The 24077-nt window shown below is 40.7% G+C and overlaps 1 protein-coding gene and 1 pseudogene across 5 annotated transcripts in view; one reads left to right on the top strand and one right to left on the bottom strand.

Moving 5' to 3' along the window:
• LOC105482315 (myotubularin-related protein 5-like) overlaps positions 1 to 15603 on the bottom strand; it is a 31912-nt pseudogene extending 16309 nt beyond the window's left edge.
• LOC105482316 (XK related 4) overlaps positions 1 to 24077 on the top strand; it is a 429416-nt gene that overhangs the window by 364892 nt on the left and 40447 nt on the right. The gene's annotated exons all lie outside the window — the stretch shown is intronic.

Genomic DNA, 24077 nt, shown 5'->3' with positions numbered 1-24077 from the left:
AAGGAGTCATTTCAAAATGCAAATTCAGTCAGATAGATGTGAATATGTTCTATTTTTAAAAATAAGTGATGAACATGCATTGTTATGCTGACTATTATTAGTATGTATAACTTGTCAAACAAGGTACCCAGAATCCTAAATTGTATAGAGGGAAATGAGACCAGGTCTAAGGGCTGACCCCAGTTCAGTGAGCGTTGGAAAGTGATTGCAGCAGAGGAACCAGCAGCAAAGGGGAGAAAAATGGTCAGAGAGAGGGATGGGGTCCTGTAACTCCAGACAGGAGCACTTTGTAGATAAGGTGATGTGCACTGTCATATTTCAGAGAGACCTGTAAGATGAAACCCCGGACTTCGCTATTCTGAGGTCACCACTGAACTTTCTTCAAAGCCATTTCTATTATCTGAGGATAATTTGGCTGATCACCTTAAGAAGATTGGAGTATTTTGAAGAATAAATGGGGGGTGAGGAAATGGAGGCACCAAGGGTAGATTTATGCTTTGCACTATTACCTGGTTACCGAAGCGTTGCCTTATGTTCTCGGCATCTTATAGAGATTCTAGTGAAACAGGTCTTCTAATTTGTATACTTTCTCTAACCAGGGCCTCAGCACAAGTATGGCATAAAGGGGCTAGTATACTATGAATACAATTACTCCACCCACTAATATTGATCCATTGGTCCTGGACAATGAGCTCACCTTAGTCCTCCATTCACCCAATTGGATTGATTGTCTTCTAGAATCCACTCTCTCCTCCAGTCTTCCTTGGCCTGCCCCACACACCTTAGTGACCTCTCCAAATCCTTAGAGTAAATATAGCTTCAGCTTTAAAGCTGGGACCTTCTCTGCAAAAAATTCCTTCTGAATCGTTTCTTATAATTGACCTGGCCTAAATTAATCCTCACACCCATCCTGTGAAGGAAGTAGGAAAGTGTTATTGTTCTTGTTTAGTGGGTGAGAATTGAGGTTCTGTGACAGCCAATATCTTTACCCCTCCTAAATCACAAAGAAACAACCCTATCTTATTTATTTTGCTAATGTATTCATTCCACATTTTTCCATGAAGGATTTCAGGCAGAGGGCATCTGAAAAATAATGAGCAGAATGTCAAGATAACTTGATAAAATAACATAGATATTCAGCTGCTAAATCTCCACATAATTGGCATAGCTGAGCTTTAAATTTGGTTCTAAGGTTTTTGGCAGCCAAACAGAAAGGCAGACACTGTCAATTATGCAGTTCCTGTTTTCAAAAAGGAATAAGTGTGCCAGTTTCTCGGAGGAACCAAAGTACATTCCTGCCTTAGTTCTAAAAGAAACTTCAGATCCATGTCTTTGCATACGGATCATTTCTATAAACAAGTGTAGTGAAACATCTTATATTGGCTCTAATGGTTTACTTTGGTAAAATTTCACTTAAGCTCAAAGTTAGAACAGATTCTCTTTCCTCCCTCCCTCCCTCCCTCCCTTCCTTCCTTCCTTCCTTCCTTATTTTCTTTTTCTTTCTTTCTCTCTCTCTCCCCACCCCACCTTCCTCCCTTCTTCCCTCCCTCCCTCTCTCTGTCTTTTCTTCTTTCGTTCAATGAGATAATGTTCTGTCACCCAGGCTAAAGTGCAGTGGCACAATCATAGCTCATTGCAACCTCCAACACCTGGGCTCCAGTGATCTCCTGCCTCAGCCTCTCCAGTAGCTAGGAATACAGGAGCACATCACCACATCAAGCTAATTTTATTTAATTTTATTTTTATAGAGACAAGGTCTAGCTATGTTACCTAGGCTGGTCTTGAACTCCTGGGCTCAAGGGATCTTTCCACCTCTGTCTCTCAACGCACTGGGATTACAGGCATCAGCCACCATTCCTGGCCTAAAACAGACTTATCAACAGAAGCACACTCACTAACTTACTGATCACTGAGGGACAGTTACCACAAAGATATAAAACTTTACGTCTTGGGCTGGATTTAATTTTTATAGTTGTGACTAAATTCTGTGCACCAATTAGCACATGTTCCTGGAGTGTGCTCTCTCTATAGAGAGTTAAAAATCAGGTAACCTCTCTAACTGTCTACACATTTGTATATACACTGTGCACACACATACATAAACATGCAAAGTCTACCATCTTTAAAAAAAGTGTAAAGATTTTTCTAGAAAAATCTGTTCCTGAGATTTTAGGAAATGCTCATTGGCTTAAGTGAAATGTCATCTATCATTTTAAGATGCTCCTAGAATAAATAGATATTCAGGTGCTTAGAATATAGACAAAAATTGGGGGTATTTAAGTTATTATTGGAGCAGATGCTGAGTATCCATCTTCCCTGACTCTCAGGCACTGATGATCACTAACATTTTTAATTAATCACAAATCCCTATGGATGCTAGTGAGGCTCTGACAAAATGGTCCTTTCCCTCACACAAAGTGCTGAAGGAACCATGCACCCAGTGCTGTATTCCCGTATCTCATTAGGTAATCTATATCTGGACACCCAGGCACCACATTTTCAGAGTGTTCTTCTAAAACAGAACGTGTGTATGCAGAAAACCAGTCTGTTAAAATGCATTAATGAACACCTGCTGGCCTCAGAGTCCCGAGCAAGGAACTGTTCCAGAATATTAAAGAAACAAAGTCATTCTCTGTCTTCAAGGAGTTTAAATCCGGTTGGAGAGACAAAATATACTGACATGTTATACAACTAAAAACAATAACCTAAGAGCCTATAAATACATGCAACATAATACAACAAATAGTCAATGATACTAAACAGTACATGGAAACCAAGGCAGTAGGTAAGGGAAATGACTGCTGATAAAATGAAGAGTAAAGTGGTGACCTCTGCCTCCATCAGCTGATACAAAAGTAATGTGAAATGGCCCCTAGATGCAGGGAGCAATGTTAGGTAGAGTAATAGCCACACTATATGTGATGGCCCAGGGTTGTGGGCAGGTGAGCCAAATTACACAACATACAGGGGAATTCCATGCCTGAAAATGTGGATTGTCTTATTTCAGACCAGTGATTCATACACGTTTTTTGTTTATTTTGTTGTTGTTGTTGTTAGGTTCTTTGGGGTGAGGGGGGAAAGTCTTGCTCTGTCATCCAGGCTGGAGTGCAATGGTGTGATCAGATCTCACTGCAGCCTCAATCTCCCAAGCTCAAGCAATCCTCCTACCTCAGCCTCCTGAGTAGCTGGGGCTACAGGTGTGCACCACCATGCTCACTAATTTATTTATTTATTTATTTATTTATTTATTTAAGATGGAGTCTTGCTCTGCTGCCCAGGCTGGAGTGCAGTGGCGTGATCTTGGCTCATTGCAACCTCCACCTCCCAGGTTCAAACAATTCTCTACCTCAGCCTCCCAAGTAGCTGGGATTATAGGCGCGCACCACCATGCCCAGCTAATTTTTGTATTTTTAGTAGAGACAGGGTTTCACTTTCTTGGCCAGGCTGATCTTGAACTCCTGACCTTGTGATATGCCCGCCTCAGCCTCCCAAAGTGCTGGGATTACAGGCGTGACCCACCGCACCCAGCCTCACTCTTGCTAATTTTTTAATTTTTTGTAGACACAGGGTTTTGCCAGTTGCTTAGGCTGGTCTTGAACTCCTTGGCTCACGTGATCCATTCACCTCAGCCTTCTGAAATGCTGGGATTATAGGTGTGAGCCACCACACCTGGCTACCTCATAAATGTTAATGAGCTCTTACTTCACTTAGGGTACTTGAAAAACATACTGATTTGGGAATCATTCATAGATAATCTAATTCTGTGAGTAGTAGGTAGAGCTTCAGAAAGTACATTTTCACAGTTCTCCCAAGGATAGAGTTAGTCTAAGGACCCCAACGTGAGGCCCACTGCCTAATGCACTAACCCAAGACCCGCTCATGTGTGACATGAAGGAAAAGCCAGTATCAGAATTCACAGGGCTCCCAACTACCATTAGGAAGCAGTGCCTCAGAAGGGATAGGAATTCTAGAATGATCCCCCAAGAGGTCAAAATGCCACTCAGGCAGGAAACGGATATGGTTTTAGTTGGTGAAATTGCATGTTAGAAATAAACACATCTGCAAACCTGCATAGAAAAGTATTATTCAATGATTCATTTACTACCCAGTAGACTTTACTGGATGATTATATGTTGGATTTTGTAAAAAATAATTGAACTAAACTCTTTGAACTTAGAAAGGAGTACAATATATACTCAAAGGGTTCTAATAAAATGAAATTGTTTGCATGAAATTTGCTACCTGATAATTTTCTCTGAATGTATTTTGGATTTCCAAAACAGAATTTTTGTTTTTCATTATTCAACAGACCTCAGTTAGATGTATTTGTTCTCTTAAAGACTATAAAGGTTTCTGAGAAACCTTATGCCATGCTATTATCAGTTATATTTTTTAAAGCTTTTCAAATTTGAGATCTTCTTACCCTGGGCACTTTGCAAATGAATCGTTGTTTGCCCTGTTCATATTTAACTGAGAAAACATGAGAAAATTACTCAAATTCTCTGAGCAAATGAATATGAGTGCAAATTGACTGTAGACTCACTCATTCAGGTGGTGGTAGACATTCATCCTACATTCTCAGGGCTTAGTGTTCTGTATTGTTTGGGAAAAAAATGGGTGTATAATTAGGAACCCGGACTCTGGACATTAATCTGATCACTTTTTTCAGATCACATCTTTCACCCGGCATCATTACTCCTCATTATACTTCTATAATTTCAACTACAAACTTATTCTAAACTAAGAAGATTTAGTATGAGCTTCCTTATAGTATAGCCTTAAGGTAACTTTGCAACCGTTATTTAGGAAATGAAAAGAAAATGTGGTCATCCAAGAATTTTAAAAATAAGCAAAAATGCAAAGCCAAAAAGGCACATGGTAATATTAAGAGAGTGGTATGAAACATTAAACTCGGCTAGAAATAGGGTTTTTGTTGCAAGAAATAATGGGAAATGGGGCTGGAAAACTGAATTGAGCCAAATTATGAAGGATTTAACAGCCAATTTGATCCCCTCACTCGTGGGTGATCACGGATGCCAGGTGGAAACACTTGAAAACTAAACAACACACTTCAAAAATAATACATAGGTTAAAAATGAAATTTCAAGGGAAACTTTTTAATTACACTGTACTGAATAAAAACAAAAATACAACATATTAAAATGTATGTGACACAGCTATAGCAGTACTGAGAGGGAAGTACTAAATGCATCCATCAGAAAAGTGAAAAGCTGCTCCCTTAAGAAAAAAAAAAGTAGAAAGGCAAGAGCGAAATTAATGCAAAACAGGAGGCAGGAAAATAATAAAGGTAAGAGAAGACAGCAATATAAGTGAAAACAGAAAAACAATAGAGAAAATCAGTGAAATGAAAAGCTGGTTCTTTGAAAAGATCAATAAAATTGACAAACCTCTCACAAGACTGACAAAGAAAAGGGAGAGAAGACAAAATATGCATACCAGGAATGAAACAAGAAACATCACTACAGACCATACAATATCCAGAGTGAAGCAAGAGAATACCAGGAATAACACTACTCTCACAAAGCACTTAGGTGAAACAAACCAATTCCTTAAAACATATAAGCTACCCTAACTCACCCAGCATGAAATAGATGATTTGAATAGCCCCATATCTATGAAGAATATTGAATTAATAATTTTAAAACTCCTTAAAAGAACTCTCCAGGCCAAGAAAGCTTTACTGGAAAATTTTGCCAAATGTTTAAAGAATTAATAGTAATCTACACAATCATCCAGAGCATAGAAAAGGAAGAAATATTTTCCAATTATTTTTATGAAACTAATATTACCATGACTTTACATGTAAAACGATGCAAAAAGAAAACTTCAGATTAATATCTCTCATGAACATAGATGCAAAAACCATTGACAAAATATTTGCAAACTAGAATTCCACAACATTTAAAAGAGAATTACATACCATAACCAAGCAGGGTTTGTATTAAGGATACAGTCTGGTTCAAATATTTGAAAATCAATCAATGTAATCCACTTGATTAACATGCCAAAGAAGAAAATCACAATGTTTAATTTTATGTGTCAGCTTGACTGGATCACAGGGTGCCCAGATATTTGGTTAAATATTGTTCTGGGTGTGTCTGTAAGGGTGCTTTTGGATGAGATTGACGTTTGAATCATTAGATTGAGTAAAGCAGGCTGTCCTGCCCAGTGTGGGTGAGCCTCCTTCAACTCATTGAAAGCCTGAATAGAATAAAAAGGTTAAGTAAGAAAGAATTCTTTCTCTCTGCCTGTTTTGTCACTGGGACATTGATCTCCTCCTGTCTTCAGACTTGGACTTAGACTGAAACCTGGCACTTCTATTTCTCTGGCTTTCAGTCCCAGACTGGAACTATACCATCAGCTCTCCTGGATCTGACTTCTCAGCCTCCACCATAGTATGAGCTGATTCCTTATCATTTCTGTTTCTCTGGAGAATCCTCTCTGATACATATGATCATATCAACTGAGGCAGGAAAAGCATTTAACAAAATTCAACATCCATTCATGAAAAAAATTCTCAGAAACCTAGGAAGAGAGGAGAACATCCTCAACTCGATAAATCTACAAAAACCTACAGTTACCAATACACTTTATGATGAAAGACTATGTGCTTTTTCCCTAAGGTCAGGAGCAAAGCAAGATGTCCTCTGTTGCCACTGTTATTCAACATACTACTGGAAGTTTAGACAGTGCAATAAGGCAAGAAAAGAAAATAAAAAGCATGTACTTTGAAATGGAGAAAATAAAACTATCCCTGTTTGCAGATAGCATGCTTATCTGCATAAAACATTCCAAAGAATCTATAAAAACAAACAAAAAACTAGAACTAAAAAGTTCAGCGAGGTCACAGAATATAAGATAAACATAGAAAATTGAATTATATTTCTACATATTAGCAATAAACATATGGACTCTGAAATTTTAAATATAATACTGTTTACAATCACCCAGAAACAAAGGAAATACTTAGGTCTAAGCATTTTGTATTTTTAGTAGAGATGGGGTTTCACCATGTTGGCCAGGCAGGTCTCGAACTCCTTACCTCCCACCCCCCTCAGCTTCAGACAGTGATCCTTCCGCCTTGGCCTCTGAAAGTGCTGGGATTACAGGCTTGAGCCATCATACCCGGCCTAAGTGTTTCTTTTTCTACTGGTTATAGAGCTGGCTACTGTACTCCTTCTGGTTTCTCTCCATTGGGGTGGTCGGTTGCCCACTGCGGCACAAGAAGGGGGCTGGCTTCTGTTGAGGGCCCCAGGAGCTAAGCATAAGGATGCTCTGGGATGGGAAAAACCAGTGCTGATCATAATCCCAAAAGACACAATCCTGAATTTCATAATACCAAAAACATAATTCTGGAAAATATAATTTTAATTTTTTTCTTAAAAAACATCTATTTATGTTTTTAAATGGGAATTTATTTAAGAAACATAAAACATGAAAGAATACTACTTCATAGGCCACTTCGTACAGTAAAACAGACACATATAAATAATCACATGTAAATTTTTGCAAGCATAAACACGGAGGAATTCTAATGACAGTCACACAGATATAAGAGCTATGAAGAGATGAACCATATCCACAAAGAAATCTGTCAAAAAGTGAATGGTATAAGTGCACATCACTTTGGTGCATAATTATGTGCACCCAACTTTATAGCTACAGTCATCTGAAATATTAATATCATGACAAACAACCTAAGTCGTTTGACCAGATCCATCAAAAACCTCAGTGAGTCACCCCTGCATATGCAGTCACCCAAAGAGCTGAGCTGTCAAGAAATAGTATCTTTTACAACCACAGATGCACAAAAAGAACATCTCTACATTTATTGAGGAAGTTTTAACGTTCTTATTTACAAAGTCAACAATTGTAATAATGTACTTTCCCGAAGTCAAATTTGCAAAAATTGCATGAAACAAATTAGAACTCTCTAAAAGTCTCTGCACAATTTATACCTCCAGTATCAGAAATAACACAAAGATGATACACATGGCATAGCCAGTTGGCACTATGTGTGAAGGGGCAGAAGTCATACACAATTGAATAGTTTGGCAGGAGAGATTTCTTGTATTTTTTGCCTGTGTTTTCACTTGATCTTTGAAACACTCACCGCACTTGTATTTGGATAGTGGTTGGGGTCTACACATTTTGTACGTATATGCTGCTCATTTGAAAGTCTGGTCATTGCTCAGCAATTAAGCAATTTTTCGCCTTCACAGCACCAATAATAATTAGTGTTTAAACTTTTATCTTTCACCATTAAGTAGCTTCATACACTTAAGTTATCACAGTCTTTTTGTGGGGGAGCAATTTCACAGATCTTTTTTATTGTTTTGTAAGGAATACAGTAAGAAGGAATGAAATTCAGCTTCCCCAATACCAAATTGGTACTAATCAGGGTTCTCCAGAGAACTAGAACCAATAGAATATGTATATAGAGATACGAGAGGGGATTTATTAAGGAAATTGGCTCACACAATTCTGATGACTGAGGAGTCCCATGACAGACTGTCTGCAAGCTAGAGACCCTGGGATTCCTGCAGGATGGCTGAATCCAACTCAGATGGCCTCAGAGCCAGGAAAGCCGATGTCACTTTCTGTCCAAGGCCAAAAGTCTGTGGACCTGGGGAACAGGTGGTGTAAGTCTTAGAGTCTGAAGGCTAGTGAGCCTGGAGTTCTGATGTTGAAGAAAGCAGGAGAAAAGTCTGCCCCAACTCTCAGAGAAAGACCAATCCACATTAACAACCTCACAGACACACCAAAAATAATGCATTACTGGGTTTCTAGATATTCTTTTCTTTTCTTTTTTTTTTTTTTTTTGAGACAGAGTCTTACTCTGTCACCCAGGCTTGGAGCACAGTGGCACAGTCCTGGCTCACTGCAACCTCTGCCTCCCAGGTTCAAGTGATTCTCATGCCTCAGCCTCCTGAGTAGGTGGGATTACAGGTGTGCACCACCATGCCCAACTAACTTTTTTTGTCTTTTTAGTAGAGATGGGGTTTCACCATGTTGGCCAAGCTGGTCTTGAACTCCTGGGCTTATGTGACCCACCCGCCTCAGCCTCCCAAAATGCTGGGATTACAGGTGTGAGCCGCCACTTAGACATTCCTTAATCCAGTCAAAATGACACCTAAAATTAAGTTCACAAGTCCTCCCATTGTCAACCTGGCACCCCTACACATCATCTTAAACCATACTTCATTTCCAAATAAAGCCAATAACAGACAATAGTTCCACCTAACATGATGCCACCATCCCAAAGACAACCAAAAATGCACTAATCCCTTCCCCAGAATTCTGCTTTCAGGATTTCCAGCTTTGGAATTTTAATCATTCAGGATTGTGTATGGGGAGTCTTAGACATTAAGAATTTTAGACATTAGTGCTTTTGATTATTCTGTATTTCAACATATGAGATTATGGCCTTTGGGACTGTCTTTCAGGATTATGATCAGCAACAGATTGTAACATGTAAAACGTCATGGACAATGAGTTACTCCTACACACCTATTAGAATGGCAAAAATCCAAAATACTGACACCACCAAATACTGATGAGGATGCGGAGCAACAGGAACTCTTATTCACTACTGAGGGATGTAAAATGATGAAAAACTTTGGAAAAACTAAACATGCTCTTATCATGTGATCCAGGAATCACAGTCCTAGGTATTTACTCGAGTTAGTTAAAAAATGTAAACTCATACAAAAATGTGCACACAAATGTCTACAGCAGCTTTATTCACAATTGCCAAACCTGGAAGTGACTAGGATGTCCTTTGATAGATAAACTGTGGTACATCCAGACAATGGAATATTATTCAACACTACAAAGAAATGAGCTATCAAGCCACAGAAAGACTTGGAGGAATTTTAAACACATTGTACTAAGTGAAAGAAGCCAATCTGAAAAGACTTCACATTGTGGAATTTCAACTATGTGATATTCTCGAAAAGAATGGAGAGAAGAAAAGACCAATGGTTGCTGGAGGTTAGAGGGCTGGGAGGGATGAACAGATGGGACACAAAAGATTTCTCAGGGCAGTAAAACTACTCTGTACGATATTACAATGGTGGATACATGTCATTATACGTTTGTCCAAACCCATAGGATTTACAACACAAAGAGTAAACTCTAATGTAAATAGTAGGCCTTCGTTAAAAATAATGTATTCATATTGGCTCATCAATGTACTGCATCGGTAAAAAATGCACCACAATAATTAATGCAAGATGTTAACAATAAGGGGAACTGGCAGGGGAAGGCTATGGAAACTCCCTGTACTTTCCACTCAATTTTCTTATAAACCTAATACCACTCTAAAAAATAGTCATTAATTTTTTTAAAGGTATAACTTAATAGTAACCATGTTACCCTCTCAAAAACTATTTGTCAATTTTGCCACAAAAGAGAATTTCAAGTATTTATCTGTTAAGAACAATAGTTACAACAAAAACATGGAGATATTTTTACAAATTAACAACCCATGGAGAGATAAGTTTGGAAATAAAACTAGGACTTAAAAGATGAAGTCCTGGCTCCTCATGTCGTGTTACTTTAGGTAAGTCAGTTACCTCTTAAACCTCAGTCTAACACTTTTGTTATTTAAAAAAAGGATTATTATGATGCATCAAATATTTTATACTAGATCTATTCACTTAATATATTTATTTTTAAGTATCTCGGTAAGTAAAATGAATTATTTAAACATTTTCAAATTCCACTTAATTCCTAGATATATGTCGCCCATTAATATAAACATGTACTTTAAATTATATGAAGTTGGTAAGTCATCAGCATGAAAATCAAGTCAAAATCAATTACACATTAAATTGGTTACAGTATGTATCTTTAACTTACCACGACCATCTATCTTCAAATCACTTTATGCCACTTGATGTATAAAAACTTTACAATAGTGTACTTCTACTTTCCCTCCCAGCCTTTGTGCTATTGTCATCATACATTTACATGTGTTATAAACCCCACAATACATTATAATTGTTTTTGCCTAAACAGTTATGTTTTACATAAACTGAAAGTACGGAGATCCATTTTATATTCACCAAATCTTTACCATTTCTGACACTTTTCATTACTTTGCACACATCCAAGTTTGCTTCTAATATTCTTTCCCTACAATCTAAACTGTCTATAATATTTCTTATGAGGCCATTTATAGTAGCAATCTACGATGACAAATTCTTTTATTTGAATGGGATGTCTTCATTTTGCCTTCATTTTGAAAGGGTATTTTCTCTAGATATAGAAATCTAGTTTGACAGACACTTTTTTCCCCAGCATTTTAAACATGCTGTTCCAATGCTATTCACAATAGAAAGACATGAAATCAATGTAAGTAAGTACCCATCAACAGCGGACTGGATAAAGAATATGTGGTACATATACACATGGAATGCTATGCAGCCATAAAAAAGAATAAAATGATGTTTTTTTGCAGCAACATAGATGCAGCTGAAGGCCATTATCCTAAGTGAATTACCATGGGAACAAAAAACCCAATACCAAACGTTCTTACTTAAAAGTGGGAGTTAAACAATGGGTACTCATGGATATAAAACTACTAGAGGAGAGAGGGAAGGAGAGGGGCAAGGGTTGAAAAACTCACCATTGGGTACTATGCTCAGGACCTGGTGACAGAATCAATTGTACCCCAAAATTCAGCATCACACAATATACCCAGGTAACAAACCTGCAGATATACCCTCTAAATCTAAAAGTTGTAATTATTAAAACCAAAAAACTTCACCTCTCAACACCCCAAAAATAGAAAATTAAAAATAAAAGATGATGTTTCATTCTCTTCTGACTTGCATTGTTTGTAATGTCAGCAGTCATCTTTGTTCCTGTGTACATGACATGTTTTCGTTTTTATTTTTATTTTTACTCTGACTGCTTTTAAGATTTTTTCTCTATCACATCTTTCTAGCAATTTAATACAAAGTACTTTGGAGTATGTATAGTGTGTGTGTGTGTGTGTGTGTGTATGTGTGAGTGCATGCTTGTGGTTTGTTGAGAAGCTTGGTTTACAGTTTATTCAAGTTTAGAAATGTTTCTGCCAGTATTTCTTCCAAACTTTTTTCTGCCCCCCTCCTTTCTGGCATTCCAGTTACACAAGAGATAGACCGTTTACTATTGTTTTATAGCTCGTTGAGGCTCAGATGGGTTTTTCCAGCCATTTTTCTCTCTGTGCTTCAGTCTAGATGGTTTCTATCACTATGTATTCAAGTTCACCGACTTTATCTTATGAGGTCTAATGTTCTCTTCTTCCTCTCCAGTGTATTTTTTATTTCTGATATTACATTTTTCACCTTTAAAATTTCATTTGGCTCTATTTTATATCTTTTCTTTCCTCATCATGTCCATGTTTTCTTCTACATTCATGAGCACATTTATAATAACAGTTTTTAAATGAACACTTGCTAATTCCATCATCTTTGCTATCTCAGGTTATGTTTCTATTGGCTGATTCTTCTCTGGATTGTTGGTCACATTTTTCAGTAGTTTTATATTGTCAATGATTTTTGATTGGATGTGGCATATTTGGAATTTGAATTTTGTTGTCTTCTTTGAAAGAATATTGAATTTTGTCCTGGCAGGCAATTAACTTACTTGTGGATGAGCTTGATGTTTTGGGGGCTTCTTTTAAAACGTTGGTAGGGCACATCTGGAGTATCTTTTATTCTAAGGCTAGTTTAGCTCTACTTTTTAAGATGTAGCCTTCTGGGGTCTTTTCTGAGTGCTCCAGGTGTTCAATGGCCTCTTTTATGTCTTTGGGGGTTGGTTGGTTGGTTTGTTCGTTTGTTTGTTATTGACGGGGGTGGGGGAGGGGGGGAAGGGGGAGGAGAGTCTCGCTGTGTTTCCCAGGCTGGCCTGAGACTCCTAGGCCCAAGTGATCTTCCCACCTCAGCCTCTTGAGTAGCTAGGATTACGGGCACAAACCACAGCCCTAGCTTCTTTAATTTTGGATGATCAAAACGTACAGTATCACAGCCCTATGTAAGCTCTGAGAATTGTTCAGCTTACAACTCCCCAGGAGTCTATTTTTTTGCCTAGCTTATGCATATGTGGCATAGCATTCAACAAAAAACTCAAAAGGATGCCTATGCATGTTTCTGGAACTTTTTGGCTGCATCACTCCCTGCTCTCCGGTATTCTTCCCCACAAAGTTCAGCCATCTCAGTTTTCCTGAACACTGCCATCTGTCTGATTTTCAGAATAATGCTCTACTGGAATTCCCCTTCCCCTGGCCGCAGTTTAGAAGGTGCCTCGAGGAAAAGGAGCCAGGGCAATTGCTGGTCTCACCTAATTTATTTTCTTTCTATTCTAGATACAGGCCTGTTCTGTTGTTCAGTATCTGAAATCGTTGTCTGTCATATTTTTTCCAGTTGTCTAGTTGGTTATGGGAAGAAAGAAAATTCAGAACCGGATAGTTTGTCCGTGCTTTATATATTTAGTAGGAGTTTCAAGGATGTCTTTATAATAGGCCAGATTGTCTTAAAAATTACAAGTATATTAAACACTAAATATGTATATGTTTCTTCTTAACCCCAAAATACTAATGCCATGATTTTATTTTTCTTAAACATTTTTATATTTAATTCTGAATTTTACAGGGTTTAAAAGACTCTCACCCATTAAGGAAAACAATCACCATCCCCTTTAAGTGAACCACAACACTGATTGTACTGATGCTATTCTAGACGGTCCTGAGGGGACTCACTGAGTACTGCTTGTGATTGCCATGTCAATGATGCCATCACTTAGAAGAAGTGCCACTTGGCCCACATTCCTGAATGCAAGATAAACACATTAATTCTTCAGTCTACTCACGACAGTGCTCAACTCCAACTCCAGTTGATCGTTTGATCAGCTTCTTCATTTGTTTAGTTCCTAAGACACAGACATGTCTTTCTTTATGTCTTAAAAGACCTTTAAATTCTATGGAATTCTGCATTTTTTCAGTCTCATGATTTACAGATGATGTATTGCTATTCAGTTGAATTTTAGATCTCTTTCCTGACATTATCAAGCTTGCAGTCATAACATCTGAGGTCACTCTGTCAGCACCAGGGGCCCTGTGAATCTGTGAGCACTGTGCCAGCACAGCCTTACAAAGCTGTGGCTCAGACAGGGCAGATGGGAGCCTCAGTAGCAGGGCAATTGTAACTATGCCAACAATGACTCTTTGGGTCTGGGGGAAAGTTTCTGTCTATCCACAGTGGACTCTAGAGGATGGTGTGGGCCAAGTGGATGTAATATTGGTTCATTCAGAAAAACAAACTTCTTTAGGTATCTCAAGCTAGAAAGTGATTGAAATTAAGGAATTAAGAGACAAAATATGGGAACTAAAGGAGCAAAAACTGGGAAAGTTGGTGGTATCCAAAGATGAGAAACTTCAGAAAACCATAGCATCCTACCAGAAGTAATGCCCATCTAATTCCTCATTTCTCTGCCCTGATACAGCATGTGAGCTCCAGAAGGCCTGGGTTTTGCTAGCTATTTCCTCTGCAGGCATCCATGCTCACCTCCAGAAGTACTAGATCTGCTGGCACTATTGCAATAGTCTGTAGTCACCTGCCTCTGCCATAAGCAGGGTAGTTTCTATTTTCTTCCCACGTTTAATTTGTTATGAGTGCCTCCCATTGCCAGCAAGGAATCCCAACTGAGCACAAAATCTGGCAAATGCAATTTGCAGGTTTTCAGCCACAGTGGCTTAAGGGAGAGTATAAAAGACCAAGTATGGGTCTGTAGCTATAGCTGCATTAAAGCTATAGCTTTAATGACTCTATTTTTGAGAAGCCTGACACATAGGAAACTCAAAAAATCACTGTGGTTTCTATTATTTTTAGTTAATAAGCAGTGGAATGAAAAGTCAACCTATATCTGGGCTAACCATACAGGAACAGACGTAAAGATTACTGTGCCCTTTACCCAATAGTGCTACCCATCCACACAGTTCTCCTTTTTCCATTTCAGGAATGGATAAAACAATGATTGTATTGATTTCCTGCTCACTATGGTATTAATTGCTTGTGGTCCCCAAACGCAATGTAAGTTAGTAACCTTTGTATCTATCCATTTGTTACAGGATTTTTGGGGTGTCACTTCACCAGTCAGAAACCTCTGTGGCCAGTGGTGCCTTTGTCTGAATTTTGCTCTGTCCCACTGGGCTCATTCTGCTCACTTGGCCTGGCAGGCTGCGTTTGGCTTGTGCTACTGGCCTAGATCCCATGCCTTCCAAGGGCAAGCCAGGTGCAGAGCAGCGAGGGGTGTGTGAGTGGAGCATGGGGTCCAGGCACACCAGCTGCTGCTGTGGGGTGTGCAGCTCCAGGTGCCAACACAGGCACCAGTTCCCTGTGAGGGCACAGCTAGACCAGGCACACCACAAGCAGCTTCCACGGCTGGCACCAGGGAACAGAGTGGTGCCCACAAGCTTGGAGATGCCAGGAACCACAGGGCTCCAAAGAGGAAGTCACAGCCCTGGCTTGGGGAGTTCCCAGGTCTGAGCTCCCTGAAGAGCCGCAGCTCTTCTCTCCTTTTCTTCACCCACAACATGGCAAGCAAGAGGCATGTTTCATCCCTGTTTGTGTTACAGCTCTTTTATTTCTGCCATTCAGTGGGTCCCAAGTTCTTGTCCTGCATCCAGGAAGAATGAAGTATGCAGAGAAGTGGAGAGAGAGCAAGACGAAGAGGAGTTTTATTAAGTGATAGAACAGCTCAGAGGAGACCCACAGTGGGTAGCTCCTCTCTGTAGCCAGGGTGTCCGATGAATGTTCAGCTCTCAGCAGAGAGGGTAGCTCCTCTCTGTAGCTGGTTGTCTGTCCTCTCTCCATCCTCTCTTTGAGTCTGGCTGAGTCTGGGGTTTTTATGAACCTCAGAGGGGAGGAAGTGCATGCTGATTGACCCACTCACAGCCATGGGTGGCCATCGACAGGCCCAGGGAAAAGCACCACAAGTTCCTCCTCTGGTCTGCAGGACTGGCTGCCCTGCCCCCATGCTTCATGACCTCCCCAACTAGAAGGCGGGGCATCACCAGGCACGCTCCCCCGTCCACCCAGGAGCCTGTCTGTCTCCTGCCACTGTTCATGGCTCCCAGGCTGTTCATGCTGAGGGGTACCGGCAGGCTAGCACCAGGCTGTCCTCAATACCTCCTCAACCTCCCTCCCATACTTGTCAGTGCCCAAAATCCAGAGAGGCCTGAGGTAGCAGGGAGCTGGCATGACATGTCAGTGCTGCCTTGAGCATGTGCACACCCAGCCAGGCTGTGACAGTGCCCAGACTTGGCCCCAACTTTGCTCTGAGATTGGAGAGGGCACTGACCACAGGGAGAAGCCAGGCAGTGGGAGCAGGTACTTCTGAGCCTGCTGCAGGTATGGAGGGCCTTCCTGGACCCCCAAGAGCACAGAGATGCCTGGATCTGGAGCTGCAGCAGAGTGGCTACAGCTGCACCCAAGGAGCTCCTGCCCCACCCACTCAGAAGGAGCAGGGCTTCCACTTGTCCCAGCTCCTGCTGGCTCCATGGAGCATGAACCCCCAGCCATGCTTCCTCGCAGCCTGTGGCAGGTGCTCCAGGTCCTCGCTGGGCCTCTCTGTCCATTCCTCCATGCCCTACCACATTGCTCTCCCAATGGCATGCAGCTCAGCCCAGCCCTATCACGGTGGCTTCCAGGATGGTGGGCTCCTGGGGGCCTCCCAGGGGTGGGTTTGGGGATTGCCTGCTTCCCCAACCAGGCCCTCCCCACAGTGGCAGTGGGTGATAGTGGTGATGCAGGGCCAGGGTCTGGAGCAGCAAAGGCTCTGGGCAAGGGAGTGGGTCCCACCCAGCCACGAGAGGTTGGGTTGGAGGCAGCGCTGTTGGCTGCCTTAGGGATGCAAAGCACAGGAGACCCACCACTGCCACTACTGCTCCCGCAGCTGCTTCTGCTGCCACTGCTACTGCCTCTTCGCTGCAGCTGGCGGCCACTCCAGATGGCCTGCAGCTGCCATCACGTTCACAGTAAAAAAAGTTCTTTACCAAATGTATATATTCACACACCTCAAAAGCACCATATGAGAAATATTTTAGAAAAATTGCCTCAAGCATAACATCAAGGTCAAATTAACTTGAGAATATGAACTCAGCAATGTTTGCTTAGAAACTAATTCAGTCACTCAGTCAAACCTCACCTGCTGGCTGTTGCTGAGAGGGCTTCGACGATGTGGTCTGTAAGGAAGTGGGACACCGTAGGCATTTGATATATGTTAAGTAATAGTAATGAGGGCAATAAGTACTCGCATACTGAGTGGAGGGAGCTGTACAGGTTAGAAGAACACTTCTAAGCTCTAATGCTTAATGGATAAAGATTAGGACTCTGGAAACCTTTCTATATTCAACAGAATCATTGTCTCTTATTCACCCTGCCTGCCAATTCCTGGACCAGGGTCTGATAGTGCAAATATCTCTTTAAACAGCAGTCTAAAAAAAACTCATATAGCGTTTCTTTAAAACAAAAAAGTTACCATTTGAGCCAACCAGAGACCTGGGCTTAAATTCTGACTGTCCCTTACAAAAGGAGAGATTGTAAGACAGCCAACCTCTCAGAGCTTCAGTTTACTCATCTAAAACTTAGGGCATTGATAATACATTTTTAAGATTGCAGAGTGCTTCTCACATAAGTAATGAGTATTCTTATAAAAGCAACCTGCAATTACAGGCAACTTTGGACCAATTTCTTCTTTAAGAAACTACAATGAAAACCTAGATTCCCTCCCAACTCCCCTGCAAAAAACTATGTAGGCTTTTGAATGTGATTTCATATTTGAATCTTTGTATGTTATATATCCTACAAATGCACCTCAAACAAAACACTGCATATCTAATTCTGGTGGAGGTGAGAAATTCACTTTCCTAGTTCAACATTTCTCAAATGTTTGACATATTTTCATAAATTATAATCCCATAATTAGAAAGTACCATTTAACAGATCAGAATTTATTCCATAGATCTCAGTAGTTCTAGGGGAAAACAACTGAGTCGAATATCCATGCCAGTCTACCCAATCTGTCCCTCCAGTAGTGATCTCCACTAGAAAATGAAGCCTGTAAGATCCTGCCCAGGAGCTCCCTAATCCTGCACCTCAGTGTCCGATAAATACATCCGTCTGTGTGCATTCAGAGGAGACTCGTGCAGCAATACACTTTCCTCCATGAAAATGTCTGTTCTCGGCCGGGCGCGGTGGCTCAAGCCTGTAATCCCAGCACTTTGGGAGGCCGAGACGGGCGGATCACGAGGTCAGGAGATCGAGACCATCCTGGCTAACACAGTGAAACCCCGTCTCTCCTAAAAATACAAAAAATTAGCCGGGCGTGGTGGCAGCGCCTGTAGTCCCAGCTACACGGGAGGCTGAGGCAGGAGAATGGCGGGAACCCGGGAGGCGGAGCTTGCAGTGAGCTGAGATCCGGCCACTGCACTCCAGCCTGGGCGACAGAGCGAGACTCCGCCTCAAAAAAAAAAAAAAAAAAAGAAAATGTCTGTTCTCTTCGCTGACCTATGAAAACTATTTTTGAGCTGTAAAAACAAAATCCTGAGCCGTATTTCCCAGATGTCCATTTAACAAACTGCCATTTCCCTAGTATGCTAAGCACTTAAACTCAACACTGAAAGTCAAATAAGAGATTGATTATAAATGTGTATGTGCTGATCAAAACACAATAATGAAAAAGGCTCTGATAAGGACTTTACAAAATTTGTGGGGGGATTTATTTGTGTGTGTTTCTAATATGTTTTTAAATGGGCCATCATCACAGGCAGATTATTGATTTTTTCTGATGATTATAAAGTTGGGAAAATAATAACCAATAATTATTGAATATTTATTATATGTGTCTGTCCTAACCTTTTGCTTTATTAACTTTTTTACCCTCAAAACAATCCAGTGAAGTAAGTCCCATTATTATCTTTAGTGTCTTCCCAAGAAGACCCCACTTCAGAAACTGTGAACTTCATTCTTCTAGTTGTTCAGGCAAGAACTTCGGCATCATCCTTGAGTCTTCTTGTTCACACCCCGCATTCAATCCAAATTCAAGTAAACAAATGCAAGTGCCAAACACAAATGTGAAATGTACACGTTTCTGTTGTTTTCTCCTATTTCAAGCCTCCTGGATTATTCCAATGACCTCATTGGCCTCCTTGCACTAGCCCTTGTCCCTGCAGTCGAGGGACTACACAACAGCCTGGGGATCCTTGTGAGACCCAAGCCAGATTCTGTCACCCCCTCTTCTCAAGAGCCCTTAATACCTTCCCACCTCACGCAGAGTGAACCCCAGAGTCCTCATGCTCGCCCGCAAGACCCTACATCACTGGCCTGGATCTCCCAGACTCAGATCCCCATCTCCACTGCTGTCCCACACTCAGCCGTCTGGTCACACCCACTCCAGGCTGGCCCCGAGGATTAGGGAGGGAGCCAGAACAGGGGTGCAGGGCCTGGCTTTGCAGGGCCCCACTTGGGGTTTAAGACCACTCTTTGTTGCCGTCTTGATATTCTGAATAATAAAATATCTCTGAATATGTGTTTGCTAAGAAAAGACCAAAAGAACCTCAGCTGGGGACCACACACCTCAGCCCCCCATGGCCTAACCTCCAAGGATGGGCTCTGGAGGCCGCTGCACTCTAAGGCCCACCTGTCTAATTGGACTGACACAGTCCCACTGCCAGGGAAGACAGATCCCCATGGTGGCCTTCCGCTCCCAGCGTGAACCTGGACAGGGCATGCAGGGGCTCAGGTCATGTGCAGAGGGTCAGTGTCGTGCATGTCCCCGGCACCTCTGTGTGGCCCGTGCAGCAGGCTCTGTCACCAGTCCTGTCCAGGCACCGAGCACATCCTAGCAAGAAGGTTACAGTCTCCAGGGGTCGCCTGGCTGCTGTGAAATGGGGTGATGCAGGGCCGGGCGCAGTGTCTCAGCCCTGTAATCCCAGCATTTTGGGAGGCTGAGGTGGGAGGATCACTTGAGCTCAGAAGTTTGGACCAGCCTGGACAACATGACCATACCTATCTCTACAAAAAATGCAAAAATTAGCTGGAGCTCGTGGCACATGCCTGTAGTTCCAGCTACTCAGGAGGCTGAAGCAGGAGGATCGCTTGAGGCCAGAAGATTGAGTGTGCAGTGAGCTGTGATCCTGCCACTGCACTCCAGCCTGGGCAACAGAGCAAGACCCTGAGAAAGAGAGAGAGAGAGAGAGAGACAGAGAGAGAGAGAGAAGCTCACTACTTTATGTCTATATCCCTAGCATTGGATACTTGCAATGGGAAATCATCCAAATTTTCTGAAAAACCGAGTTTCCACTTTGTAGATGAGGAAATTGGGACTCAGAGAAGCGAAAGGACTTGCCTTACTAGGATCTACTCCCAGGCAGTCTGCCTCAGGGGCAAGACATTCAAGGCCATAAATAAAGCCAGTTTATCTGCTGACATTTCAATCAAACATAAGATGAAATCCTCCTTTTTTTATTTGGTCTTCTCCTGGTTACTTGAGGAAACATTAACAAATACCTTCAGAATCCAGAAAGAATGTCAACTGACTTCTAGATAGTAATCTTATAGAAACTATAGGCACCAAAGTTAAATATTAAATGTGAAAATATGAAACCCACAGGCTATGCTAAGATGATGTATGGGGAAGCACTTTGAAATTTGACATTAAGGTGTCATTATCATTATTTTAAGTGCCTGGAGCATAGAGGTCCATTAAAGAAAGGAGTTATTAACATGTTCCTTAAATCAATGCAACTTTTCTCTCAATATTGATTATCCCACTGTTTGAAAATCTTCTCCCACCTACCATGTGACACACATCAGTTAGTCCTTGGGACCCCAAGGACAGAGTTATTCCATTCCAGAGGGCTTCATTTTTGCAAAAATAATGACTGGCATCTTTTCTGGTGTTATTTTTGCAAATTTACAAGTTAGGAACCTGAAAAGTGTTCCAGAAGTGTGGTCTGTTAACAGGCAGAGAGAACTTGTTCTCCTCATATCTGCAGTGACCTATTGTGAGATGGCCCCTGGGACTGATTGTGCCACTGAACTGAGACTTGCAAAGATGAAGGAAAGAATTCAAGGCAACTGACGACAGCAGCTTGGCAGAGAAAGCTGTCACACACTAATAATACCAATTTGGTCTTTAATTATGTATTTACACAGCAGTCGGCTGAATATCCAGCTATTGCGCTGTCTTTAGCAAACAGTTCTCCTTTCTGATTTTGCTTTGTTTTGTTTGGGCTATCACTAGAATTCAGGATGGAGCCTGGAGATTTTCCTCCAGTGTGTGAATTTCTCAGTCCCTAGGTGTGCCTTCCTTGTGTCTATATGAAACAGAGTATGCATATCTCTTGAAAATAAGAAGAAAGAAAATGATAGCCAGTGTCAAAAATGTTATAACATCCATTTTCTTCTTTCATCTCTTCCATCTTCCTCCTCTAGAGCTTGAGAGCAAAGGTGAGAGGAAATGCTTTTACTGACTGAAAGGTGTCCTCGAAATGCTCTGTGCTGCAGGGAGGAAGGGCACGCTGAGGAGCAAGCTACTCAGAAGTTCTGGGAAAAGCATCTGCTCCTTCAAATTGGGCCAAAAAAAAAGAAAAACTTAATGTAACAAGAACATTGCAGCAACAAGGAAAAAATAATCATAATCCTTGAGTTCCCCTTGTTTTCCTGGCTTTAATTTCTCTCCATATTTCTGCAAGCGTAAGATATCTTCACCAGTATTGAAAGCCATATTCTATTCTCAAAGGTCCAGATGACCTATTTTTCTCCCTCAGATTGTCATCAAAGATAGACGAATGTCATTATGATGCTTATTTTACCACATTGACAAAATCTACCCATTATTATTTAAGCACTTATTAAGCAACACGTTAGACATACAGCTGAAAGACAAAGTAGACACAGTCTTTCTCATCTAGGATCTTACAATCTAGCTTACCACAGGAGACCCTTATGTAAATTACTGAACCACCCTCCTCTGTCCTCTTCCAACCCTAATCTAGGAAAATTGTATGACACCATCACTATTCCCTCTCATGGGAAAACTGATCACTTATGGGGGGGCAAAGAGAAGACAGAAACCAACATTTGCTGAACCTTCTGGTGTCTGACAGGGACACGCTAGGTGCTTTTGTATTTACAATCTCATTTAACCCTGCAAAACCCCTAAAAAATTAATGTTGTTATCCCTATTCCACAAATGAGAATACTGAAGCTGACTATGTATCCAGAAATGGAAATGCTGGATCATGTGGTAATTCTATGTTTAATTGCTTGGAGAACTGACATACTGTTTTTCATACTGGATGCACCATTTAACAGTCCCACCAACAGTACACAGGTGTTCCTATTTCTTCTGCGTGCCACGGAGCTATAGGTAGAACCAGCATTCAACTCTAGTTCTAAACCCAGGTTCAAAATACAGCCTTTGCCATTATACACACATGCCTACAAGTAACTAAGAATGGCTCTTCACCCAACAGATATGTGCTGGCAAGCTGATAGATAGAAACAGGAGAGATGCAACGTAGAGTTATGTGAGTTTCAAATTTACATAACCCTGGAGCCCTGGCAGGTAATCAGTTAAGTGGAACAGACAGGTGTAATACTGTAGAGAATGCTGAGGCTTGTGGCTGACTGGAGGGACTCGTCAATCTAAAGCAACAAATTCAATTTTTTAAAAAACTGTATAGAAACCTAAATGTATCTGGTGCCAAATTAGTACTCAGCGACAGTGTACAACTTCAGTTTGAACTGTTAAGTTTATTAGAAATAACTCCTGATTGCTTTTATTGTGGTAAAATACATGCAAAATAAAATTTACAGTTTGATATTATGTATATTTTACATAACATGTTAACCATTTTTAAGTGTACGGTTCAGTGGCATTGAGTACATTCACACTGTTCTGAGACATTCACCACCATCCATCTCCAGAAATGTTTTGTCTTCCCAAACTAAAATTCTGCACCATGAAACACTAACTGTTCATTCTTCCCTCCCCTCCAGCCCCTGGCAACCACCATTCAGCTTTCTATCTCTATGAATTTGACTACTTTAGGTACCTCATAGAAGTGGAATCATGCCATATTTGTCTTTTTGTGACTGACTTATTTCACTTATTGTAATATCTTGAAGGTTCTTCCATGTAGCATGTGTCAGAATTTCCTTCCCTTTTAAGACTGAATAATTTTCCATTGAATATATTGTAAAAATATATATATATAAAAACCATTTTGTTTATCCATTCATCCAACAATGAACATTTGGGTTGTTTCCACTTTTTGGCTACTGTGAATAATGCTGTTATGAACATGGGTGACCAAATATTCACTTGAGTCCCTGCTTTCAATTCTTTTGGGTATACAGTCATCCCTCAGCATCCATGGGGGATTGGTCCCAAGACCCCCTCGGATAGCAGAATCCACAAGTGCTCAAGTCGCTTACATAAAATGGTGTAGTATTTGCATATAACCTACAGCACATCTTCCCATATACTCTAAGGCATCTTTAAATTACTTACAATGTACAATGTAAATGCTATGTAAAGAGTTGGTATACCATATTGTTTAGGAGATAATGACAAGAAAATAAAAGTTTGTACATGTTGAGTACAGAGATAGCAATCCTCTTTTTTCAAATATTTTTGATCCATGAATCTTTTCAATTCAAAAAATATATTTTTTCAATATTTTTCAAATATATTTTCATCCATGGATGCAGAACCCATGGGCAAAGAGGGCTGACTATGTATCCAGAAATGGAAATGCTGGATCATGTGGTAATTCTATGTTTAATTGCTTGGAGAACTGACATACTGGTTTTCATACTGGATGCACCATTTAACATTCCCACCAACAGTACACAAGTGTTCCTATTTCTTCACATTCTCACTAACACTTGCTATTTTCTTTTTTTTTTTAAGTAATAGTCATAATAATGGGTATGAAATTATATCTCATTGTAGTTTTGATTGGTATTCCTCTAATCTTTAGCGATACTGAGTATCTTTTC

This window comes from Macaca nemestrina, chromosome 8 (assembly GCF_043159975.1).
Source record: "Macaca nemestrina isolate mMacNem1 chromosome 8, mMacNem.hap1, whole genome shotgun sequence".
Lineage (NCBI taxonomy): Eukaryota > Metazoa > Chordata > Mammalia > Primates > Cercopithecidae > Macaca > Macaca nemestrina.
The sequence above is the reverse complement of the archived record's forward strand: the minus strand, read 5'-3'. Positions and strand labels throughout refer to the sequence as shown.